General features: G+C 38.0%; 1 long non-coding RNA gene across 1 annotated transcript in view; it reads right to left on the bottom strand.

Moving 5' to 3' along the window:
- LOC147918185 (uncharacterized) overlaps positions 1-25,977 on the bottom strand; it is an 84,919-nt gene that overhangs the window by 32,971 nt on the left and 25,971 nt on the right. Inside the window, exon 2 of the long non-coding RNA XR_015553129.1 lies at positions 18,237-18,328. This is a non-coding gene — a long non-coding RNA (uncharacterized LOC147918185). The remainder of the gene's footprint in view (positions 1-18,236; positions 18,329-25,977) is intronic.

Below are 25,977 nucleotides of genomic sequence, written 5' to 3'. Positions count from 1 at the left end.
TACTTTTACTTCCCTCCTGAGCCCAATTTGTCTAAGCCAATATCATCCTTCCCTCCAAGATAAATATTCTCTTCCTAAGTGCTTTCCCTCACCCACATCTCTCACTCCACCTCTCACTGTCCTTTTAGGCATGGAGATCAAGTTCATCGGTTGATTTACAGTTATCCTTCCAGCAGACAAACGTATTTATTCATTTCTTTGTTCTTTTATTCATTTACCCAACATTTATTGAGGGCTCATCATATATCTGGTATTGTTCCAGAGGGTAAGATTTCAGATGTAAGACTCAGAACCTATTTCAAGAATTTCACCATCTAGAAGTGATACTGACCTTAAAAATTGTATTAGGCAGTGTGATAAGGGAAATAACAAAAACATATACAAAGCATAGAGGTGATAAAACACAAGTAAGTGGGAATGGGTGTCAGGAAGATTTCCTAGAGAAGGAATATAAATATTCCAGGTAGCCAGACGGTAGGTTTAGGGAGAGACTTGCTGGGGAAAGATAACAACCTTGTATGAAAAGATTAAGGTTTGAAATAGCACGGTGGACTATGGATGAAGAATAAAGTGCAAGAGACAAGAGGCAACAGAGAACAGTGGAGAGAAAGAGGCAAGGGCCAAATTGTGGAGAGTCCTGTTTATGATGTAACTAGCTGAGAAATGACTCTGCAGGCAAAAGGGAGCCATTAAAGGGGTTTAAGCAGCATAGAAATGCATTGACACTTGTATTTTCAAAGGATTATTTTGGTGTCAATTGGAGAATGAATTGGAAGTGAAGGAGGCTACAGACCAGACGTTGAGTTAGGCTGCCATGTGGAAACCCAGGCAGGAAGTGGGGAGAGGCTGAACTAAGGCAGTGGCCACAGGAATGGAGAGGAGAGGATGCATTTGAGAAACATTTAAAGATAGAATCAAGAAGACTTGGTGACTGGTTGAGGGTGGGGGATGAAGAAGGAGGAGGAGTTTGGGGAAAGCTGGATGTTAGGTCTAAAACACAAAGAGTAGTCCTGAGAGAACTCTAACAGTCATGAACCAGGTATAATAATTCTCCTTCCACATGACCTAGTAAGAAGTTGGGTGGATCCATCATAGACCCCTTTCTTATTACCCAGTGCAAGTTTTCAACTTGACTGAATACTGGAGTCTTTAAAAAATACCAATATGTGGGCTGTACCCCAGTCTAATCCATACAGACAGGACCAGACATTGGTGTTTATATTAAAATCTCAGTGACTCTAAAGTACAGCCACTGATCCAGTGGTTTCCCTAAACTCAAAAGGACTATTACTTATTTTAATGCTTACTCTTCTACTTGGCCAAACACCGTACCTACCTCTCACACTAGTAAGAGATGAAAGAATTTGAGGTACAGGTATTTGTGTGCTCTTGGCTCTGAAGGAGAAAAATCGTGGCTGTCAGAGCTCAGAAAAGATATGGCCCAGAATGCTAAGCCTGAGCTCTCCAGTCATACTAGAGGTAAAGTATGACCTGTGCTCTTACTAAACCTTGATCCCCCAGAGGATTACTGGCCTGGTGCGATAAAGGGGTGGGCCTTGAGGGGAGTGCAATGCCAAGGTCTCAACTAAGGACACAGAATGCAAAGGCCAGCTTTCTCCATTGACTCATAAAACGGAGAACTGTACAGGTGAAAGTCATCTTCCTAGGGCTGCTGTAACAAAGTACCACAAACTGGGTGGCTTAAAACAACAGAAATTTATTTTCTTACAGTTATGGAGTCTAGACGTGCAAAATCAAGGTGTTGGAAGTTCCATGCTTCCTCTGAAGGTTCTATGGAAGAATCTTTCTTTGCCTCTTCCAAGCTTCTGGTGGTTGCCTGAACTCCTTGGTGTTCCTTGGCTTGTAGCTACATAATTCCAATTTCTGACTTCATCTTCACATGACCTTCTCCCCTGTTTATATCTGTGTGTCCAAGTTTCCCTCTTCTTATAAGGACACCAGTCATTGAATGGGCCCTCTCTAATCCATTATGACCTCATCTTAACTTGATTACATCTGCTAAGACCCTATTTCCAAATTACAAGTACTGGGGGTTAGGACTTAGACATATCATTTGGGGGGACACAATTCGACTCACAACCCAAGGACTACTTGTGTAATTTGCTTCCTGGGAGAAATCTCTCCTGCTGCCTCTAACTAACCTCTTGACTTTTCAGGTTTTCATCTTTGCTTACTGACTATACAACTGCCTTTCCTGCCATCCCTCAACCCCAACTGGCACTTCCATATCTCAGAGCAACAGATTTTTTGAAGCATAAATAATTTTATAGAAGATGTCTTCTGTATATATGCATTTACAATATGTGCATTTTACAAATGAGGACACAGTAGACCAGAGAGGGATGGGACTCTACCCCTCCCAGTCTATCCACTCTAGAGAGGAGTCTCTAACTTTATTCTTGTTTTAACTTCTGACCTGAACATACCACAGATATCTCTGTCTCAAACTCTGCCCCATTTGCCATCTCTTCTTTTTCATTTTACTATCTTCCCACCACTCCCTCATACCTCAATTAGCCAGTTTGACACCAGTGCTTTTCACCAACCCACCAACCTCACTTCTGAATACTTACTGGCAAAACTTATTAATACCTAAGCTGGGAAGTCTTGGCCCACCTTAGACCCTGGCTTAAGCTTTGTTTTCTCCACAGTCAACCTAAGCAGAAAGTCCCAAAGATAAAAATTAAACCAGATCCCCTTTCTGTGGTGACTCTTTATGCTATCAGCTTATTTTCAGCACAGTCATAAAGAAGGACCCCAAAGATATGAACCCATTCCATAATTTGTGTAGTTCATTTCCTTGAACCCAGACAGGCTCCCTCTGAGCCAAACCTACTTCCTCCTTGACTCAAGGCCCTCTCCTCTGGTTGGTGCTTAGAATATGATTACAGAACTTGGGACTAACTAAATGAAAGGCAGTCTTCTATTTTTATTTTTGTTCTTTTGCATTAGAAATCCTAAGGGATGGTCTGTTCACGCCTCACTGGGCCCATAACTGAAATACCACTGGGAGCTTTCCCTCTATTTACTGACAGTTAGATTAACTGCTGTCTATTTCTGGCTTTGAAATAACTTTTTCCTTCTGTGAACTTGAACAAATAACTGTTATAACTATTTCCCTCTCCTTATAAAATGATATGCTTATTGCCTGTGGATGTTGTTAGGCTTAACAAGGTTGTTACCAAATGATTACACATTAACCTAAATTATAAAGCATTTTATGCTTATTTTTATTGGTTGTACTGCAGTACACTTCAATTCAGGAGGGATTTATTTATTTATTGGGCACCTACTAGGTACTAGCATTGTGGAACACACTATTGGTAATCCAATGCTTGTTAGGCAAATAGTAAATGTCCAACATATACTTGATTGATCAAAGTATAAGATACGATCCCTGCTTTCAAGGAATCTAGAATTTCTGTGGTTTGGAGTACTTTGCTAATTTTGAGGAAAAAGCAGTTTACTTAAGTAAAATGTTCTCAGGCAAGACTAGACATTAGCAAGGATAAGAGCTAAGGAAAGGGCAAGAAACTAATATTTATTAAGTACTTAATGTATACTAAATACCTTACCAAAATTACACATTTTTAAAATTTTATTGTGGTTAGTTCACTTAACATTAAGTCTAGCCTCCTAAATTTTAAAGCAATTTTTAAGTCAACAGTACTGTTGACTATAGGTACAATATTGTACAGCAGATCTCTAGAACTTAATCATTTTGCCTAACAGAAACTTTACGCCTGTTGCTTAGTAACTCCCATTTTCCCCTCCCCCTAGACGTGGCAACCACCATTCCACTCTGATTCTATGAATTTGGCTATTTTAGATACCTCATGTAAGTGGATCATGCAGTATATTTCTTTCTGTGAATGTCTGATTTCACCTAGCATAACCTCCTCAACATTTATTCATATTGTCACATACTGCAGAATTATCTTCTTTTATAAGGCTGAATAGTATTCCATTGTATGTATATATCACATTTTCTTTATTCACACAACTGTTGATACATATTTAAGTTGTTTCCACATCTTGGCTATTGTGAATAGTGCTGCAATGAACATGGGAGTGCAGATATCTCTTCAAGATCCTGATTTCAATTCTTTTGGATAAATACCCAGAATGGATTGATAGATTATAGGATAGTTCCATTTTTAATTTTTTGAGGAACTTCTATACTGTTTTCCATAGTGGCTGCACCATTTTGCATTCCCACAAACAATGTGCAAGGGCACCAATTTCTCCATATCCTTACCAACATTTCTTTTTTTTTTTCTTTATGATAGCCATCTTGACAGCTGTGAGGTGATATCTCATTGTGATTTTGATTTGCATTTCCCTGATGATTAGTGGTGTTGACCATTTTTTCATATACTTGGCCATTTGTATGTCTTCTTTGGAGAAATGTCTGTTCAAGTCCTCAGCCCATTTTTCCATTGGGTTATCAGATTCTTTGCTATTGAGTTGTAGGAGTTCCTTACATATTTTGGAAATTAACTCCTTATCAGATATATGGTTTTCAAATATTTTTTCCAATTCTGTAGGTAGCCTTTTCATGCTGTTGATTGTTCCTTTGCTGTGCAGAAGCTTTTTAGTTTAATGTAGTTCCACTTGTTTATTTTTGTTTTTGTCACCTGTGATTTTGATATCATATTCATGAAATCACTGCCAAGACCAATGTCATGAAGCTTTTCTCCTGTTTTCTTCTAGGAGTTTTACAGTTTTAGGTCTTACATTTAAGTCTTTAATCCATTTTGAGTTGATTTTTGTGTATGGTTTAAGATAAAGGTCCAATTTTATTCTTTTGCATGTGGATATTCTGTTTTCCCAACATCATTTGTTGAAAAGACTATCCTTTCCTCATTATGTATTCTTGGCACCCTTTTCAAAGATCAGTTGATCTTATACGCGTGGATTTATTTCTGGACTCTCTATTCTGTTCTATTGGTCTATATGTCTTTATGCCAGTACCATATTGTTTTTATTTATTATAGCTTTGTAACATATTTAGAAACAGGAAGTGCAATGCCTCCAGCTTTGTCCTTCTTTCTCAAGATTTCTTTGGCTATTGGGGGTCTTTTGTGGTTCCATATGAATTTAAAATTGTTTTTCTATCTATTGTTTATTCTATATTTAAAAATGCCATTGAGATTTTGATAGGAATTTTATTGAATCTGTAGATCATTTGGGTAGTATGGACATTTTAACAGTATTAAGTCTTCCAATCCATGAACAGAGGATGTCTTTCCATTTATATCTTTTTAATTTTTTTCATCAATGTTTTGTAGTTTTCAATATATAAGTCTTTTACCTCCTTAGTTAAGTTAATTCCTAAGAATTTTTATTTTGGTGCTATTGTAAATGGAATTGATTTCCTTTTCAGATGGTTCATTAGTGTATAGAAACACAACTGATTTTTGTATGCTGATTTTCTATCCTGCAACTTTACTGAATCCGTTTATCAGTTCTAACAGGTTTTTTATGGAGTATTTAGGATTTTCTATATATAAGACCATGTCATCTGCAAAGAGGCACAGTTTTACTTATTCCTTTCTGATTAGGATGCCTTTTATTTCTTTTTCTTGCCTAATTGTTCTGGCTAGGACTTTCAGAACCATGTTGAATAGCAGCGGTGAGATTGGGCATCCTTGCTTTGTTCCTAATCTTAGAGGAAAAGCTTTCGGTTTTCACCATTGAGTATGATTCTAGCTGTGGGCTTTATATATATGGTCTTTAGTATGTTAAGATACTTTCTTTGTATTCCTAGTTTGCTGAGAATTTTTATCATGAAAGGATGCTGAATTTTGTCAAATGCTTTTTCTGCATCTATTGAGATGATCATGTGATTTTTATCCTTTATTTTGTTAATATGCTGTACCACATTAATTGATTTTCCTATGTTGAACCATCCTTGTTTCCCAGGGATAAATCCCAGTTGGTCACTGTATATGATCCTTTTAACGTGCTGTCAGATTCCGTTTGCTAGTATTTTGTTGAGGATTTTTGCATCTGTATTCTTCAGTGATATCGGCCTGTAGTTTTCTTTTCTTGTAGTGTCTTTGTCTGGCTTTGGTATCAGAATATGCTGGTCTCACAAAATGAGTTTAGAAGTATTCCTTCTCTTCAATTTTTTGAAAGAGTTTGAGAAGGATTAGTATTAAATCTTCTTTAAATGTTTGGTAGAATTCACCAATGAAGCCATTTGGTCCTGGGCTTTTCTTTTCTGGGGGGAAGTTTTTGATTACTGATTCAATCTCCATACTAGTTATATGTCTGTTCACATTTTCGATTTCTTCTTGATTTAGTCTTGGTAGCTGTACATTTCTAGGATTTATCCATTTCCTCTAGGTTGTCCAGTTTGCTGGTGTATAATTGTTCACAGTAGTCTTTTATGATCCTTTTTATTTCTGTGGTATCAGTTGTAATGTCTTTTCTTTTATTTCTGATTTTATTTATTGAGTCTTCTCTCTTTTTCTTAGTCTACCTACGGGTTTGTCAATTTTGTTTGTCTTTTAAAAAAACTAACTCTTAGTTTCATTGATTTGTTTCCCATTGTTTTTCTATTTTCTATTTTGTTTATTTCTGGTCTAATCTTTGTTATTTCCTTCTTTCTGCTAACTTTGGGTTTAGTGTTCTTCTTTTTCTAGCTCCTTGAGGTGTAAAATTGAGTTGTTTATTTGAGATCTTTTTTTTTGTAAGATTAGCCCTGAGCTAAAATCCATGCCAATCCTCCTCTTTTTGTTGAGGAAGACTGGCCCTGAGCTAACATCCACGCCCATCTTCCTCTACTTTATATGGGACGCCACCACAGCATGGCCTGACAAGCGGTGCATCAGTGTGCGCCCGGGATCTGAACCCAGGTCGCCAGTAGCGGAGCGCGCGCAATTAACCGCTAAGTCACGGGGCCGGCCCCCCCTCTTCTTTTTTTAATGTAGGTGTTTGTGGCAATAAACTTCCTTCAGTACTGCTTTTGCAGCACCCCATAAAGTTTGGTATGTTGTGTTTTTTGTTTTTGTTTGTCTCAAGGTATTTTCTAATTTTCTTTTTGATTTCCTCTTGACCCACTGGTTGTTCAAGAGTGTGTTAATTTCCACATATTTGTGAATTTTGCAGTTTTCCTTGTGCTACTGATTTCTAGTTTCAATCCATTGTGGTCAGAAAAGATATTTGGTATGATCTCAATCTTCTTAAACTTGTTAAGACTCGTTTTGTGACCTAACATGTGACCTATCCTAGAGAAAGTTCTGTGTGGGCTTGAGAAGAATGTGTATTCTACTACACTTGGGTAGAATGTTTTGTATATATCAGTGAGGTCCATTTGGTCTACAGTGTTGCTCAAGTTCTCTGTTTTCTTTTTGATCTGTCTAGATATTCTATCCATTATTGAAAGTGAGATATTGAAGTCTCCTACTATTACTGTATTGCTGTCTATTTCTCCCTTCAGTTCTATTAATTTTTTTTTATATATTTAGGTGCTCTGGTGTTGCATACATATATATATTTATAATTGTTATATCTTCCTGGTGGACTGATGCTTTTATCATTATATAATGTCCTTATTTGTCTCTTGTGACAGTTTTTGGCTTAAGGTCTATTTTGTCTGATATAAGTATAGCCACTCCTGCTCTCTTTTGGTTGCCATTTTCATGGAATATTTTTTTCCATCTCTTCACTTTCAGCATATGTGTGTCCTTAAATCTAAAGTGAGTTTCTTGTAGACAGCATATAGTGGGTCTTGTTTTTTTATCCATTCAGCCACTCTATGTCTTTTGATTGGGGAGTTTAATCCATTTACACTTAAAGTAATTATTAATAGGGAAGAATTTACTATTGCCATTTTGTTAGTTATTTTCTACTCTTGTAGTTATTTTGTCTGTCTTTTCCACTCATGCTGTCTTACTTTGTGTTTTGTTAATTTTTTTTTTTTTACAGGGGAAGATTCATCCTAAGCTAACATCTTTTGCCAATCTTCCTACTTTTTTCTCTTCCTTTTTCCCCTCCAAAGCTCCAGTATATAGTTGTGTATAGTTGTAGGTTCTTCTGGTTCTTCTATGTGAGCCACCACCACAGCGTGGCTACTGACAGATGAATGATGTGGTTCTGTGCCCAGGAACCGAACCCGAGCCACCAAAGCAGAGCATGCTGAACTTAACCACTAGGCCATCAGGGCTGGCTCTTGTTGATTTTTTTTGCATTGATATGCTTTGATTCCTTTCTCTTTTCCTTTTGTGAAACTTCCATAGGTTTTGTGTATGTGTGTGTGTGTGTGTGTGTGTGTGTGGTTACCTTGGACTTATATAAAATACCTTACAGTTATAACAGTCTATTTTAAGCTGATAAACAACTTAAGTTCACGTGCATACAAAAACGCTACACTTTAACTGCCCCTAGACACACATTTTGTTATTGTTGTCACAATTTACATCTATTTATATTGTGCATCTTTTAACATTTTTTAGTAAAAGGTGGAAGATTTATACGATCTGAAGAGAAACCAGAGTATAACATTTTTTAGTTATAATTATTTTTAATATTTTTGTCTTTTAACTTTTATACTATAATTAAAAGTGATACCCATCACCATTATAGTAATACAGTATTCTGTATTTGTATATATATTTACTTTTACCAACCAACATTATGATACTTTATCCTCACCACAATCCTCTAGGAAGGTATTATCATTCCCATTTCCAGATAAGGAAATGAGGATCAGAGTAATTTTAGGACTTGCTCAATTTTTCACCTAGTAACTGGGGAATGAAAGTTTAAATGCAATGAATGCATTGAATGCAGGTTTGTTTAACTACAAAGCTGGTGCTTTCATTACACACTAGTTTGCTAAGGCTAGATGCCAAACTCTGGAGCACAATCCCATTGTTTACTTCTCTTTATTGCTGTTGAATTAGAGGTCTGCATATTCTCCTGCCAATATATGACCAGTCTCTGGAAGGAATACCTTAGCATGCCTAAAGCATGATGATCCAACTTCTTAGCTTTATGGTGAAATCTTCTTTTCTCATTTTACAAGTTGTTCCTTGTATCCTCCATTCTGTTTATTATCTCTGTGCTGCTCATTCCCATATCTCCCTTCTAGACACTCTATCTTGAGATTCTTCAAATTCAGCACATTCCAAACCAAACTCATTATCTTCTCACCTCTCCTCCTTTTCACTCTCAAGTTGGGGAAACCTTGCTTCTTCTCCTTCTCCCATATTACTTTCTAGGTCAATGCCACCACCAGCCAAGGTTGTCCAAGATGGGAATATCATTTTTGATTCTTTGCTCTATTTCATTCCTTCATTCATTCAACCAGTCATCAAGTCCTATAGATTCTACCTGTGACATCCCCCAACCATCCTCTTCCATGTCATCATTGCTATTACTGAAGTCCAGGCTCGCACCACCTGAATAATGACAAGAGCTTCCTAACGAGTCTCCCTGGTTCAAATCTCTTCCTGTTCCATTCTATCACCCCTCAGCTCCACCCACTCCCCAACACTGCTGTCCTGGCTTGGATTGTAGAACCTGGCCTGAGTCAATACCAAACAGTCTTACCACCCTTACCACCCCACCTCTTCCTGACAGTTCTGGATCCAGGGAGGTCAAATTTTCTTGCTACTTTTGAAGGCACCAAATTCTTTTGCACCTTGACCTTTGTACAAGCTGTCTTTCAGTCTCTAATAAATATCCTTTTTTATCTTTCTCCCAAGTAAAGTCTACATACCTTCAGAGAATGAACTCAAATGCAATCGCTTGGTGAGGTCTTCCTTGACTCCTTGAAACAGAGTTAGCTCTATCTTCCTCTGTGTTCACCTTCCCACTTCATACATGCCCCATTATTACTTTTAATACATTATGACAATTTTTTTGTTTGTACGTATAATGCCCCTTTAATCTGAGTGCTTCTTAACAGCAGAGCCATTTCTTATGCATCTCTTTTATTATGAAGTATTTTAAGTAGTCACAAAAATATAGCTAATAATATAATGAACACCAACGGACCCACCCTCTGGCTTTCTCATATTTGCTTCAGATCTTTTTTAATAAATAGAATATATTTTTGTGTGTGTGTTTGAGGAAGATCAGCCCTGAACTAACATCCATGCTAATCCTCCTCTTTTTGCTGAGGAAGACCGGCTCTAAGCTAACGTCTATTGCCAATCCTCCTCCTTTTTTTCTCCCCCAAAGCCCCAGTAGATAGTTGTATGTCATAGTTGCACATCCTTCTAGTTGCTGTATGTGGGATGCAGCCTCAGCATGGCCGGAGAAGTGGTGCGTCGGTGCGCGCCCGGGATCCGAACCCGGGCTGCCAGTAGCGCAGCGTGTGCACTCAACTGCTAAGCCACAGGGCTGGCCCAATAAATAGAATATTATAGATAGATTCAAGACCTCTGTGTACCTTCTTCCACCCCATTCCCTCTCTTGCTATAAGTATACACCACCCTGACTGTGCTGTCTGTCATGCCCACTCATGGTTTTACATTTACTACATATATATGTATCCATAAACAATAAGTTTCCAAGCTTTTTAAAAAGGTCTTTATAAATGATATCATCCTGTCTGTACCCTTCTGCAATTGAATTTTTCTTTTTGCTCACTATTGTGTTTCAGGGGTTTAGCCACATAGGTAGATATGGCTTTCCTTCATTAATTTTAACTACTGTGTAGTATGTTTTATGAACATAGCCCAATTTATTTGTTCTTTCATTGACCTTTAGGCCTTTTATGATTTTTTTTTTTTTTTGGTGAGGGAGATTAGCCCTGAGCTAATATCCATTGCCAATCCTCCTCTTTTTGCTGAGGAAAATTGGCCCTAGGCTAACATCTGTGCCCATCTTCCTCTACTTTATACGTGGGATGCCTGCCACAGCATGGCTTGATAAGTGGTGCATGGGTCTGCCCCCGGGATATGAACCTGTGAACCCTGGGCTGCCAAAGTGGAGCACACGAACTTAAACCACTACACCACCAGGCTGGCCCCACAGGCCTTTTATGATTTTTAATGTCCACATATCCTTGAGCACATATGAGAGTTTTTCTAGGGTATAGAAGCACTAGGTCACAGGAACATATTTTACCTCAGGACATACGGCCACATTGTTTGTCACAGTGGTTACACTTATTTATGCTCCTCTCAGCAATGTAAAGAATTCCTCTCACTCTCTTTTATCCCTATTGCCTAGCAAGAGTCTGGCACACAGGAGATGCGCTACATCTGCTAACAGTGACTGAATGAACAAGTGAATGGTGCTTGAATTTATAGAAAGCAAGCTAGAAGAAGCAGAAATACAGGTACTTTTAAGTGAAATCACCAGCAATAAAAGGGCCGGACCTGTTTAAGTATAAATTAATTAAAAATCAATTTAAATTAAAAATTCAGTTCCTCAATTGCACTAACCATATTTCAAGTGCTCAAATGTGGTTAGTGGCTACTGACTACTACACTGGACAGCACAGATATAGAACTTTTCTACCATGACAGAAAGTACCATTGGATAGTGCTGGTCTAGAGAATAGGTCTTTCTCTATTCCTCTTTCCCCCTCTCCCACTCCCTACCTTCATCAACCACCTGTACTTTCATAGTACTTTCTGGATGCCTAGAATTCCCACCACACTTGCCTTCTTGGGCTGGAATCCATAATTCATGATTTCTCATCCAATTTTTTTTTCATTTTTTTAAATTGTGGTAAAATATTCATAACATAAAATCTGCCACTTTAACTATTTTCAAGTGCACAATTCAGCGGCATTAAGAACATTAACATTGTTGTGCAACCGTCACCGCCATCCATCTCCAAAACTTTTTCATCTTCCAAACTGAAACTCTGTAATCATTAAATAATAACTGCCCATTCCTGCCTTCCCTCAGCTCCTGGAAATCACCATTCTACCTTCTGTCTCTATGAATTTGGCTAATTTAGGTACTTCATATATGTGGAATCATACAATAGTGTCCTCTTGTATCTGGCTTATTCCACTTAGCATTATGTCTTCAAGGTTCATTCATGTTGCATCATGTGTCAGAATTTCATTTCTTTTAAAGGCTGAATAATATTCCATTGTATGTATATAGCACTCTTCATCTGATTTTACCTTTATCTTTGTCCCTCAGGTACCAGCTGGGTGACTGCCTAGCCAAACAAATGCAAACCACAGCATTAACAACTGATACAGATTTAATATGACGGCCCCCAGATACACCACCACAATGTAGTATGTTGGAAAGAATAATGGGCCAGGAATGAAGAATCTTGGGTTCTGGTAACCAGTGTGCTGTGTGACAGCTGGGTGGCTTTGGAAAGTTACCTTAACTCTCCAAGCAGCAGTTTCCTCATCTAAACAAAAAAAATAAGGCTTTTCTGTCATTCTAAAATTCTGTGGGCTTAAGAGTTCTTCAATGCATTGACTCAAAGTCAATAAGAAAAGTGGATTTTAAGGCATTGTAGCAAAGTGAGTAAGGGAAATATTTTGGGAAAGAGTGGCTTCTAAAACTTCCAATTCCACACACGCACAAAAGGAGGCAGCTTACACTATGAACAAGATCATTATGCATTAGATACTTCAGTGTCTAATGTCTCCCAGTCTGGAGTTGAGGGCTTGAGTTAGAGAATTCTTGCCTATTTCACTTAATTTTCAACTTGCTAATAGACCTCTGAAATCTTCTATATCTTGTTATCTTTTTAAACTTAGTCCCATAGAATATTTCAAAGGAGGAATTAAAGTTCAATATTTTTTGTATATATTGATTTTCTTCTACATTGTTATTATTCTCTAATTTATTTACTTCTACTTTTTCCACTTATAAATGATTATGATTCTCTAGTTTTTACCCTTTGGAGATATGTTTGTTCCCAAGTGCAGTTAAGCACTACCCCAGAAAGTAAACAGTAACAATGTGGCCAAAAAAAAGCGTGGATTGATTACATTCCTCTTACTGTAATCTGCCTGGGGAATGACATGAAAAGGGAGGAAAGGACTCTGAAAGCCTCATCTTCCCACACTTCCTAAATTTCATTCCCAGTCTCAGTATTTACTTGTGTTATCACTGTTGTTGTTTCTGAATACTCTTCCATGGGCTCTAGGCAAATAATCCAGCATATATTTCTTATTATGCTCATTTTCTTTATGAATGTGTTTTAAGGACTTGGCAATGTAGACACATATGGCACTAACTCATTAATTTTAACTGCTGCATAGTATTACGTTTTATGAACATAGCACAATTTACTTATCTGTTCTTCCATTGATGCTCAGGCTGTTTTCAATTTGTCAGTGTACATTTCTCCAAGAACACATGTGAGGGTGCTCTCAAATGTTGCTGCTTGACCTCGGTTTAGGAGATTTGCTTTCCTTTATTTTTTGATACAAAATTTCTATGAACCCCAATGAGTTCATTCATTTAATAGAAATAAACTGAGTGCCTGCTGAGTGCAGAGATAGCAGGTAAAGCAAAAACAAAGTCCCTGTTTTTGAGGAGGGGCCATTGGAATGGGATAATAATCAAATAATAGTGCAAATAAATATAACATTGCAAGTGTAATAAATAATTTGTAGGAAAAGTCCACTATCCTATAAGTATAGAAAAGGGAGACAGTGTTCTTGGTTCAGGGCATCTGTGTTGATTTTCGTTAAGTAGTGATGCTTGGTCTGAAAGGGGAAAGAGGAATAAGTAAGAACTAGCCTGGTAAGGAATATGGTGTTTGTGCCAGGTGGGGGTGGGAGAACATCACAAGCAGAGGGAACAGCAGGTGTATAGGCCTTGGGCTGGAAGAGAAAGTGGCCATTTTAGAGAGAAGGCCTGTGTGTCTGGAACAAAGAGTGCCGGGAAAGAAGGTGTAAGGAAATCTCAAGAACTAGGTGGGCCAGAACACACAGAACATTTGGGCTTTTACGCTAAGATAAGGGAACATCATGGACTGGTTTTAAGCTGGGAAGTGATACTGTCAGATTTGGGTTTCGAAACAAATTCACTGGCTCCATTATGATGAAGTCTTTGTTGGGATCCCTGCTCCAGTTTCTGGTGAATCCATGTGGCTGAAGCTAAACCTCTTGTAGTCACTGGCAGCACTCAGTCATTCTCTCCAAGAGTGATCAAAAAGGAGGAAATGCTCTTAAGTAGGAGCACTGCTCTTAGGGAAGGATACACAGCAGAGAGAGAAAGAGGGCTGATATCTTCCATGAAGTGGTGAGAATCTTCAGAGAAACAGAAAACATAAAAGAAGAGTCAAAGTAAGGGAGAAATTGTCTACAAAAGAGAAAAAGGATGGGGAGAGAAGAGAGGCTGAGAGCCTGGCTCCATGAGAAGCCTCTTGGTTAAGCCAGTGGGTACAGAGATCAGGATGAACCAGGCAAAACACAGGGATAAGGCATTAGCAGAGACTTCAGTTGAAATTTGGAAGGAAAACGTAGCTCTCTAGGCAGTCCAAAGTGGACCAAATAGCCCTCAAATTGCACAACACAGCGACTAAAATCCTATAGCCTCTGGGAGGCCTGAGTGCGCCTAGACTCAGCCCATGATTAATCTTTCCTCTTTCTTAGAAAATCAAAGTCATAATCTGCGACTTGTGGTACCAACATTGTAACGGCTCCTGCTGGGTAACCTGCATGCACCGCTCCTTGCTCCCCCAGCACTGTCCCCTGTCTCAGCTCGGAAAACATGACTCTTGAAGAACCAACTTTCACTTCCCCTGTTATTTAGCAGTCTGTTTTTCCTTCTCATGCTTTGAGTAGATGTTTAGTTTCTAAGACAAGGGAAAAAAAAATTCTGAGACTCAGTTTGCAGTGGGGGAAATGCTTTGCAATCAGAGGGGGGAAAGAAGTTTTAGGGAAAACAATGATTTTATTTGGCTTTTTTAAAAAGTATATATTACCATAAGAATGACTCAGACGCTAACAAAAATACAGTCTCAGAGAAGAACCTGATTGAAGCATAATTGATTATGTTGGACAATTACAAATGCCCTTATTAAATAATTGCATTTAAACCACATGATAGTTTTATAACTGATTTATAAAAACAAAATTGTGAAAGTTTAAGTGACATAATTGTTCTCAGTATCACTACAATTTTCAAATGAAGCAATTTAGTCTTAGAAGCAATTTCACTTCTCCTTGTGATGTTATTTTGGTGTCAGGCTGCAAGCCTTTTGTTCCACTCCAGAGTTCTAGGAATGATGATTAACCCTTCCCTCTCCTTGGCTGAGACAATGATGCATTTTTCTAATGCCCCAGTCCTTCACATTTTGCTGCAGACCCAGCACGTTATAAAAAGAATGGTTTGCAGGCCTCTCACTATTTATATGGTTTCCATTTAATGAGAATGTGGTAGCTTCTGTATGGATGTGGGAAATGTAAATATTTCTTAGACTAGGGGTATTTGTGAACTCAGAATAAAAATGGCAAAAACAAAGTGTCTTGTGTTTGAAGGTATCAATAAATAACATTAAGACTTTGCACAGTTTTCTCTCAAAATTATGTCCCCACTGGAAACAATATGGGAAATTGTCCCATATCTCTGGCATATCTTCTAGAATGTTAATTAAAGGTCTGTACTTTCAGGTGCATGAATAAAAGACCTTGGAACATTCAACAGATAAAAGCCAATACCATTAACATTCCTTTATTTAGTTTCTGTGAATTAAATGGTTCTATACAACTACCGTCTCAGTATCACACACACAACTCCCAAGGCATGTTCTACACTGGTAATAAGAGCTAAACTTGCTGTATTTCATTTCAGTCTTGCTGATAGCATTTATCAGCAAAATCTGGCTAAAAATGGAATATGCAACTTAAGCCTGATCATAACTGGGCTGCAGAGAAGGAAAGTGGGGGATTATCTGGAGACTGGGAGCACAAATATAAGATTGTATTGTCATTGTGTGCTATAGGCCTTTTGGCAAACTGTAGTGTAAGCCCCAGCTGACAGGCCTTTTCACAACTGACAGAGGAAAATATGAAACTTAAATTCTTCATGACAGATAAATCCGCTGAATGAAAGGAAGACCAATAGGATAATGGTGGGACAAAAAAAATATTGCTTTTGGGTAACTCCCTTAAATCTACCTCTTTTGTAAATATAAAAAATAGGCATTCAATGAATATCTTCTCAACTCCTACCTATCAGCTTTGCTAAGCACACTGTTAAGTTGGAATGATAAAATAAGCATCTTTTCTTTAGCAGATGAATACAAAGTCTTATAAAACAGGGGTGGCAGATTAAATTTAATATGTGGGCACGAAAGACGTTTCCTGGATGACTATCAACTGGTGTGGATTTCTTGAACCAAAGTTGACATGTTACTACTATAGAAGGTTTATTAATTGAGATATTAAATGTACCTAATCCACCATGATAGGGATCTTTGTCAAATTTTTTTAAAAATATGACTATAAGTAATTGCTCTTTTCTGTCAGTTAGTCCCAAGTCCATGAAATGTAACCAGAGACTATCTCTTAGGATTAATATCATTGGCCTTTCCAGTGGTGATACATACCTTTTACCTTTGTCAAGGGCCTGGGCCTCCAGGGGTCTAGGGTTCTTCGCCTTTCTCATGCTGGTTTAGCACTGGCATTTTTCCCTAGGAATATTCATCCTGGTTGGCTATATTAGTTCTGCCCAATTCCAGTGGGAGCCTATGGAAAACTACCTCAAACATGAGAGGCCAGATTAAACTGAAGAGTGAGGTTTCTTGTATAATTTTTTTTAATCCTTGCAGCTATTTAGCTATTTATTGTGTAATCTCACTGCTCTTTGGCATCTCCTGGAGGAGGCTTTCTGAGCAGCACTATTTCCAGGGGGAGACAAGGGATTAATACAGGCTCCTTAATACAGGCTGCCTCTTTTATTAATGAATGGCTGGGTGCCTTGGCAAATCCCAGGTCAAGTTGATAAACAATATCTTGTTGAGATAACCCAAAGCAGACCCAAGAGCAGATCTGCCTTGAACTGTCATTTTCCCTGGTTGCCATGCATTTCATGGCTAATCTCCAGCACAAAAGTCAAGGTGAGAACCAGAGAGAAAGAGAGAGAGAGAGAGGGAGATACAAAGACAGAAAGGAGAGAGACACGGAGGGAAGGGAGGGAGAGAGAATGAATGGGCGAAAACAAAGATGAAACAGATAAGAGTGCTGAGGGTTGTTTTTTCTCTGAGACTTCATGCCCCGACCAGTGTGTGTTCTTCCACCAGCCAGTCCTGGAATGTCTGACAGCAGGAATAGGGCACAGTCTCAGGCCATGAGAATCTCCCACCAAGTCACAGGAGGGAAGAAGAAAGACAGTGAGAGATAGAGTTAGAGAGACTATGAAAAGGAGGAGGAGGAGGGGAGCCAGCCTGCAGTCTGAGAGAAGAATTCAGGCGCCACCGTGTAACAGCTGCCTCAGGTATGCTAGCCAGTCTCAGCTCGTTCCCAGCTCTTTCTGGCAAGCCCCAGACTCAGGCGCACATACAACACACACACACACACACACACACACACACACACACAGTGTCTGTTGTATAGAAGCTTCTGGCCTGTCTGCAATAGTGTCTTTCAGATACTTGCTGAGAGAGCTGGGCTTGCTGGGCACTGCTTTTCATAATTGTGGTAAAATTGCCTAAGACCTTGGTAAATAACAAAATCTACTCAAATACAAAGGGATTTAACATACTCTAAAGATTATTATGTTTTGTCTGCTGGATTAAAATTGCTTCCAAAGTTATTAGAGAAACTCAACATTAGCACTTACTTTTCTATAAAGAAACAAACCACACACACACAAAGGTGCAGTATTATACGGTAATTATCCAAAATGCTACCGCTTGGAATAATAAGGATGCTGTGTGTTTACATAGCATCTTTCTTTTCCAAAGAATTCAAATAGCTACACCACCCATATCCCATTATTCTCATCAACAGTCTTCTATGAGCTATGCGGGTGGCAAGGATAATTATCTACATTACATAGGAGCAGTAACTGAGGCACAGAGAGGCTATTCAGGATCACACAGTAAGGAAATAGCAATTCTGGATTTACGATATAAAACATTAACTGTAAAGAGTTTTTCTGTTCAAGCAAAATGCTTATTCTTCTTTTCCATCTTCATTCTCTAAAAACAATTTGCAAAGAGTCTTTTCTCTTTGAGGACTTGTCCCTGACACCTTCTTTGTGTGCAATCTCTACCTTAGCATTTATCAGTATGTTGTAATACTTCATTATTTGCCTACCTCCTTCCTGATAGTATATTCTTCTTGAGGGCCAGGACTTGCTCATCTCTGTATCTCTAGTGCTTGGAACATGGCTGATGCTTCTTAAATGTCTGTTGGTTGAATGAATGAAAGAAAAAAGAATACATGAATTAATGGACAATCTTCTAAGAAGAATTTCTGACAAGGTAACAATAAATGCAAATTTGGGCTTAAACTAAATATGTCTTATCTGATTTTACCTTTGCCATGACAAATATGTCCACTTCAGAAGCCTTCTTTTAACAATCTAATGACTACATTTAGACTTAAGTCCTTCCCTGCCTGGGCTGTTGGGTTTACTGTTTGGAACAATAAACTGAGACTTGTGGAAATACTACAGCTCCAGATGGTCTAGTGTAATTATTTTCCCCATAGCTTTCTTTTTTTTTTTTTTTGATATCCAAGAGAAAGCATTTAGGTGTGGGGGTTTTAGGGAGTGTTAATATATAGTTATTATGCTGTCCCAAAACCCCTTTCCTCTGTGCATTGAATCTTAAAGCCAGACTGTTATTTGCGGGGAGAGGGTGTAGACCCCAAAATAACAATATGAACCATGGCTGCTCTTCAAGGAGACTACAAATTTAACTCTCTTTTATATGTTTTTTGGTGATCAATACAAAAAAGGCAAGGTAATATATGTTAATCTTTACCAGATGTTCTTTATGTATCCCCTTACGTTGGAAGCCTAGCAGGAGTATAATGTCACAACAGACATTTACTGAAATACCTGGGGAAATGTAACAAAAAGTGTTAGAGGAAAATGGTCTTTCAGCTAAATTACCTAATATATTTGCTAATGGTATCTGATTTAAAAGCCATAAAAATACCAAGTTAAAAGCACATTACAAGATGCGTTATATTTATAAGTGTTTGTCACCTTGGCAACAAAAGCTATATTCCAAATCTAACACTAGCTATGATGGGCCAAGACCTTTTAAAATTGGTAAATACTTCTTTATGGCAATGATCTGCTTTCAGCTACTGAATGTTAGAACTAGAGAAGGCAAGTTCTTCATTGCATAGCAAGTTTTTCGCTAGCTTTATACTATGGGTAAGCTTTTCTTTCTATTAGCAACTATGGTTTATTCTTAACAAGAAAAATAATGCATTTACAAATAAAGCATCAGTCTTAATTATTCCCTTCTTGCACTCAGAAATGCAGATATAATAGCTGGAAGATCTCTAAAGATAGAGTTTGTCTATCAGTTTTGCACTTCAGTTTATCAACCATAGAACTGACCTTGGTTCATGGATGAAATACCACAGGTGTCTACTACTAAATCGACCTTATGCTACAAAAATCTATCCTCCTAAACACTTGGGTAAAATATGCCTAGGGGATCATACACAGGGAAGTTTTCACATACATTTACCTTCCAAGTAAGCTGCATGAGGACTGAAAAATTATCTTTCACTGTGTCTCACTAAAATTCTGTTTCCTACTTACATTTAGTAAAAAAGAATGACTTGGTGATGGGAATTCATGCTTTAAAAGCTTTTAAATGGTTTTAGATGGACCTGAAAGAGGTTTTAAATGATTTTAGATGGATCTGAAAGAGGTTTAAGTTTGGACTCATACTATTCTCCCCTCATTTTCTAAGCTTCAATCTGATTTCCAAATCCCATAAAAATATTTGGGTTATGTGCCAGTCAAAGATTATAATTCCAAGAGTCTAACTAGATTCCCATGTGGTTGAACCAATTTTCAGAAGTAAACCATGTAAAAGGTCTGGGTAAACACACATTCTCTGTGGGCTGTGGCTGTTCACTGGGAGCCTAGACAAGTTGTCTCTGCAGCCAGCTTGGGAAAACCCAAGCTCAACTCGTGATTTGTAATCATGCTCAGCAGGTTCTCAGATAGATGGGCGACTCGAAGAGCCTAAGACCATCACCCCCAACTAACTTTCTCTAACACAAGCAGAGCATGTCCCTCTTCTACCCAGAAGAAATCAATAAAAATTCCATACAACATCAGCCCACACTAAATATTGCTAGCAATATTTAGGAATGCCATTGCTTCCTTTTTATTTTCTAAGAAATAAGGTCTTCTTTGTGAACATAAGAAATAAGGTTTACTCTATGAGACCGAGATATTATCAGTGCACAAGAAGAATGTTCTAGAAGAGGACAGGATGACCCTCTAGCCTAGAACTAATAAATCAAGGTAGCAGCTTTGAGTTCAAATATAAACCATGTGAACAAAGCTGACAAAATATATTCAAACATATTTAACCAGATTTATTTTCCATTGACTGAAGGCAAAGAATCACATGGATTGACATATGTTCTATACTTAAAGGTATTTTTCACTTGATTGGTAAATGTAATTCACCTCTTGAGAATATGTTCTGGTTATATCACCTCGCCACTAAGCCCTTTGTTTGATTCCCAATGAATCAATTACAAGCCATAATCTGTAGGCAAATTTTTAAAAAATTGTCCATTTTTGATTCAATATGAATTTTAAATAGCTGGATGGCAATTAGAGCATCTTATTTAAATTCATCATATTATTTAAAGTGTTGACTACATAATCTCATTTTACCATCCACAAAATATAAGCAAAAGGCTATCTATGGCCTGAATTTCACCAGATATAAAGATACAAGATACTTCATAATAACTACCTTAGCTGAATGAAAAATACAACATGCAGCATCACTCAAATTTCTTCCTAAGAGAATAATGGACCCACAAGGGAAGAGATTGATTTTTTTCTCAACTTTATATCCTCTGCATAGTAGGCAAGCAATAAATATTTGTAGAATTGAAAATAAATGTCACATAGATGAACTTCAGTAAGTCTATTTTATGCATTCCCCATGATATTCACAAGTTACGGAATGACTGTCTACACAAATATGTAGCCAAGAAAAGATGTTAGAGGTAGGAGTAAAATAAAATAACATGATTCATTTCCATTTTGTTGATACTTAATGTGTATACACGTTTTTCTTCTAGACCTGAAAGATGAGTAGAAATTAGGAAGAGAGGATGGGGCCACAGTAACATAACCCAAGGCGGGAAGTAAGAACTAGCATGGCAGGACCATTAAGGAGACTTGCCTTGTTGGAGTGAAACTTGTAGGTTTAGACATGAGTAGGAAGTGTAGTTAAGTAGATAAGAAGGGGCCAGTTGCAGACCAAGAAAGGAAATCAACATTTGCTGAGTGCCAGGTCTTGCACAGAGGATCCCTTGGGCTATTGCTCCTGACAAGTCAGTGAAATGGGTATGATTATCCTTACTTACAGATTGGAGAGAGACTCAGAAAGTTTAGATGCCTGACTCAGTGGCTCTCTGCAAGTACGTGGTAAAGATGAGACACAATTCAACTTCTTTCCACAACACTATATTGTATCGAAAACCGGGCAGAGAGATGTAGAGATTAACTCACGCAGAAAGCAACAGCATATAAACCAAGTCCATAGAAGTCAAATCTCAATAAACAATTAAAAAATACAAAAGGCTTAATAGGACCCCTAACTGCCCTGGGGTTTTTCCATGTGTGAAAAGAGCAACATTATCACTTAATCATGTTCTTAACCTCAACAGGGTGACCTGATTAATTTTCAGTTACAAATTTCAAAGTAGTACTGATTAAGACTTTGCTGCTTAGAGTGTTACTGTTCATCATTCCAGAAAACCCCAGGTCTGATTTGGAAAACATAAAATATTCTAAAGGCAGATCTAGTTATGGGAATTTAGACATTGTCTTGTATTGGCAACCTGACAAATTTGCTGCTACACTCCTCCCTTTGTGGTTTGCATGCTGCTTCCATATATGACACTGGCATCCCATTCAGAAGTTGACTGTTGTGTTTTGGTTTGTATTTCATACAACAAGTGCCCTGAGCCACTTCTAAGAGAGGATAATAATGACAAATTTGAAATTTTCTCCCCAGGAAAGGAGGCTGTGGTGAAAACACGAGACGACATTTGAGCAACTACCATTAAAGGCATTTTAATTTTCTGTTGACAAACACGATTTTCCAAATGATTTACAGTGAAGTTTCTGGGCTGCCAGCCATACAGCCTGTCTAGGACTATGTTTTCTGGTTTTACAAAAGTGCTAATGAAATCTTCATTCTTCTCTGAGAGATTTACTGTCTTGAGAACCTCAGTGCTATTTAGGTTCCTGGTTCTCCAGCTTCCTCTCTCATCTTCCTTCAGAGTCCCTTGTCACTACCTCTTAGACCAGACTCTCCTAATCCCCAACACTAATGTCAGGCTTGAGACAAGAGTGCTTTAAGGAGCACTGGCTCCACCCTTAGCAGCACGTTTTTCCTTTCGGTGATGGCCACCTAGTTCTTAGGCCCCAGTTCTGCAACCTGGAGTTTCATCTTGTTCAAGAGATTCAGCCTCCACCTCAGTCTCTACCAACTTCAGTTAATGTTTTCCTGTCTTAGATGCTGTCTGTCATTTTAGTTTGCTGGACACCAGCCTCTCTTAAAAGTGAAGCTCTGTCATACTCTTGTTAACTTTTCCTCTCTGGCCTCCTGTTATACTCAGGGTCTGGAATTTTCCTGGTGCTTAATGCCTGCCTTTCTGCTTGTCTGGATTTTCAGTATGATTTTGTACAATACCCTCATTTTACAGACAAGAAAATCAAAATGTAAGAAAGTTGGGAGATTTGCCCAAGGTCTCAACACTAATTATTGGAACTCAGGTCTACTAATTTTGAGACCTATATGCTTTTACATGGTTGGGATGAGGTTATTAGATGCCTCCTTTTACGACATTATTCCTCTTTGTTCACATTTTTATCTAATATGTCAAGGAATCTTTGAGAAGGAAAGTTGTTCCTCAACTTTTAAAAAATGTTAAAATAAAAGCAAAATACCTATCACTGTTCAAGGACATTACTCTATGGAAGGTTTTGTTTATAAAGTATTAAGAAACACAGTTTTATTATTTTTTTAACAAGAGCTTATTTTTATCAGTCATCCTGTTTCTAAATTGTTATTATGATAGACCTCCATTTTATTAAAATGATCTCTTTTCCTTTAGAAGAATCTTTGCTATAGTATAAAAAGTGAGGAATTGTTTTCCATTTCAAATACTTGGTTTTTGCTATTCTGGTCTATGAATTTTAGCTGAGAGCTCGCCCATTTTTATTTCTCCACTTCTACGTCTTACCTTATGCTTCTGCCCTCCATCTCACCTATAATGGTCCTTTCATTCCTAGGAGAGGATTTTTCACCTGTTTCTTGCCTAAGGGCCTAGATCATTTGCATTATATTAAAATACAATTAGATACCCGATGATTAAATAAAAAATCAATAACTTCCCTAGTGTTCTAAATGCCTCACATTTATGGAAACTAGAAATGCCATATGTTCTACAAGCGTTTTCATTGAACAGAAGTTATAATAAATAAAGCCATAAAGCCCTATCACTATGGAACATCTAATAGAAAATGAAAATAACAAGGTATTACAATGAGATCTGATATGGTGAGAGTCTGTGTTGAATTTTATCCCATGTGTCCTGTCTTTTTCTGGAATGGTAGCAGGTCTTCCTTACGTGGCACTCACCTGGCCACCCACACTTACAGACCTGGTCTACACACTACTTTCTCTTAGTCCTTAACTCTGTGCTCCTGTTATGTTCCAGTCATTTGGATGTGACTGCTGCCACGTGCAGAGTACCAGGAAGGATCAATCTCGGAGGCATCTGACTTTTATCTGACTAGACCTCTGTGTCTTTCAGGAAATAACTGAAGTCAAAGACAAGGCCAATCTTTCCTTTTATAATTTATTGATTTTGCATCTTGTTTAAGAATGTCTTCCCTACTCAATCCTACCCAGACGTCTTAAAGCTATTCTACTACATTTTTCTTCTCAAAGTTTTAAAAATTTGAAGTTTTACCATTCATAGGTAAATCACCAAACTATTTTGAAGTATGTGTGTGTGAATAGAACGAAGTAAAGCTTTTTTTCTTCCTATAACGAGTTTTCTCAGCAGATTAGAGTGACTAGTTCACTCTTTTCCCACTGATCCTCATTGCCAGCCTTGTCATAACTGAAGTTTCCATGTTGTGTGAGTCTCTTCCTAGACATTCCATTATGTTCTGTTAGTTTCCCCAAAGTAACAATATCACTTTACCTTATTTATCATTGCTTTAGAATAAATTTATATCTGGTAAGGCAAGTCCCTCACCTTGTTCTACTACTTCTTAAGGAATATCTTGCCTATTCTAAGTTCTTTGTCTTCGAAATATATTTTAGAATCAACTTTTCAATTAAAAAACTGGCTGCTGTAACTATGTTAATATTAGACAAAAATCATTGTAAGAAAATCTCTTCAATTCTTTGTAAAATCTGAATTCTTATAACTCAGTGCTTATCTATATCTTACAAATTTTATAGCTTCTTTATTCTTGATGACAGAAGTACATATCTGTTGCTGATGAAATAGAGGAAACTCAAGTACAAAAGTAATTTGACCATCCTTGTACTACATTCGTTTTATTTGCATATTCCTACCCAATTGTCTCATGTGATCCTTTTCTAGATCATTTATATATCTGTAATTCAGTTAGGGTTCTATATTAGCCAAGGTTCAGTGCAGGAAAAAGAGATCACTTTAGGTATTTATAAACAGGAAGAATTTAATACAGACAATGAGTACTTACAAAATCATTAGACATGTGGAAGGATCAGGCTGTCTTTAGAAGCGATTGCAAAATATTACAGAACTGACCCATCAGCTACTACTACTGCACAGCCATGCCTGAGTCAAGAACCTGCTACCAGTCTGCTGCCACTGCTACTACCACTTCTGGGTACCCAAGAAGCTACAATGCAGGGATTAGGAGATCAGAGCAAGCAGCCACTGCTGCTGCTGCTGCCACCACCACAACTTCTTCTCATCACGAAGGAAGCTGCAGACTGGACAGTGGGACACTGCCGCAGAGAAATCTCAGATTTTCACAACCATGTTTATCAGCAGAGATAGCCAAAAAGGGAGAGGAAAATGGCCTCTGCCTCATTTCAGACCTCTAAATCTTACACTAATACATCAAATTGGTGGAACTTAAATTACATCCAGAACCCTAGCTGCATGGGAGTCTGAGAAATGAGGTTATTGCCTTTCAACCCTCTCCAATTAGAATAAGAGTGGAATAGAAGCCAACTGATTCCATCCACATTATCAAGCATGCTTTGTTTGGTCGCAAGCAAAAAAAATTGACTTTGGCTAACAAAAGCAAAAAAGCAATTTATTGGAAAGAGAGAGTAGTTACACAGTCAAGGAAGGAACATTCAAGTCTTGGAAAATGTAGAAACTAGGGCAGTTCTGAGGATCCAGGTAATGGAACTAAGAACGCTCTCTCTCTCTTTAGTACCCTGCCATTGGACGGCTCAGCTCCATCTGTTTTATGTCTGTTCACAGGATTCCATCCCTGGGTGTCACCCCTCGAGATACAAATTTCCAGGAGAGAGAGTGTCATTGCCCCACTTAGGGTCAAATAGTCTCAATCATGGTGGTACTGGTGGGAGAGCAGGGTCCTCTGACTGACAATTCCCCCAGAATCTCCTATAGAAGAGAAGCAGTAGATGTCCAAAGGAAAGAGTGTTGGGTAGACAAAAGATATCATTTGTATGTCCAGTGTGCTGGCCTGATCCTGACATTGTCTAGAAGTCACATACCTGTTGGAATAGATGCTTAAAGCAGAACACATTTAATTTTGTCAAAATTATAGACTGGAATATTTCAGTAT

This window comes from Ceratotherium simum, chromosome 1 (assembly GCF_057802395.1).
Source record: "Ceratotherium simum simum isolate JZ-2026a chromosome 1, ASM5780239v1, whole genome shotgun sequence".
Classification (NCBI taxonomy): domain Eukaryota; kingdom Metazoa; phylum Chordata; class Mammalia; order Perissodactyla; family Rhinocerotidae; genus Ceratotherium; species Ceratotherium simum.
This window is presented reverse-complemented; position numbering and strand designations above follow the sequence as displayed.